The sequence below is a fragment of the Eutrema salsugineum genome, unplaced genomic scaffold, assembly GCF_000478725.1.
Source record: "Eutrema salsugineum unplaced genomic scaffold, Eutsalg1_0 scaffold_1, whole genome shotgun sequence".
In the NCBI taxonomy this organism is placed as follows: domain Eukaryota; kingdom Viridiplantae; phylum Streptophyta; class Magnoliopsida; order Brassicales; family Brassicaceae; genus Eutrema; species Eutrema salsugineum.
In genome coordinates this window covers 20043392-20044632 of record NW_006256909.1, presented here as the reverse complement: position 1 = coordinate 20044632, position 1241 = coordinate 20043392, and the positions used below count along the sequence as shown (strand labels likewise).

The window sequence follows — 1241 nt, the reverse complement described above, 5'->3', positions numbered from 1 at the left end:
AGAACCAAGATCTCAAGCTTTCAGCAAGGACCGACTGAACCTTTCTATGAAGTCTGGGAACGTTTTAAGGAGTATGAACGTGATTGCCCTTACCATGGATTTCCCGGATCAAGCCTGCTGAGCACATTTTACAGAGGTTTGCAACCAAAATACAAACTTTTGCTTGATACAGCTAGCAATGGAGATTTTGGACAAAAGACGATAGCACAAGGAAGAGCCCTCATCGAGAATTAGGCTCAAGCAAATAGCAATGATTGTCCTGAATACGATCGTTTGACAAAGCAAACCGGAGCTGACAACAAGGAGATAACCGAGTTGAAGAACATGATGAGCCAGCTTTTAAAAAGCAACAATCGCCCAATCCATGCTTGTGAGACCAACACTGGCGCAGAAGATGAAGGACCTAGTGATATCAATAACATTAATCCAGCCTTTCAATAAGAAGAAGTGAACTATGTAGGAGCACAAGCACCATATCCAAATTGTTTCAACAATGGCTTCAACAACAACTTCCGGAGTGCAAATTACAACAATCTCTCTTACCGCAATCCAAATGTTGAGAATCCTCAAGATCAGTACTACCCACCACAGCAAAAATCCTTCCAAAACAAGTTCCAAAGTGGAAATTTCGGAGGGACAGGAGCTTATCAACCGCAACAGCAAAATAACTATCAAGCTACGGGTTTTAACAATCAATTTGTACAACAGCAAGGAGTCACAACAAACCAGCTAGCTTCGCAAATCAGAAGACTAGAACAGTCCATTCAGCAGCTTGTTATGACAAACGAGAAAACATCTAAAGACATGAACGTGAAGGTTGACTGCATGTACAATGACCTGAACGGGAAGTTTGAAGCTTTATCTTCGCATGTCAAAAAGCTAGACGTACAAGTTGCCCAAAAAGCCGATTCTATGAAGAGGCAAAGTGGAGCTCTTCCAGGGAGAGTTGAAGATAACCCGAAGAGATTTTGCAATGCCATAACCACACTGCCCGAAGAAGAAGCCAGAACCGATGGAAAAGATGAAGAAACCCCAATCTTTGTACCACTTTACAAGGATGTCGATGCCAAGCAACCACCATTCAAGGTACCTCAACGTTCACCGTTTCAAAGGCTTACAAAAGCCGACGATCCGGGACATTTTGTTTTCCAATGTTTCATTTCAAGAATCAAGTTCACAGACTGTCTATGCGATTCCGGAGCTACTGTCAACATCATGTCAAAGACATTTGCCAAAAAATT

At 42.2% G+C, this 1241-nt stretch overlaps 1 pseudogene; it reads right to left on the bottom strand.

Moving 5' to 3' along the window:
- LOC112082551 lies at positions 1-101 on the bottom strand (annotated as a pseudogene).
- Between the last annotated feature and the right edge of the window lie 1140 nt (positions 102-1241).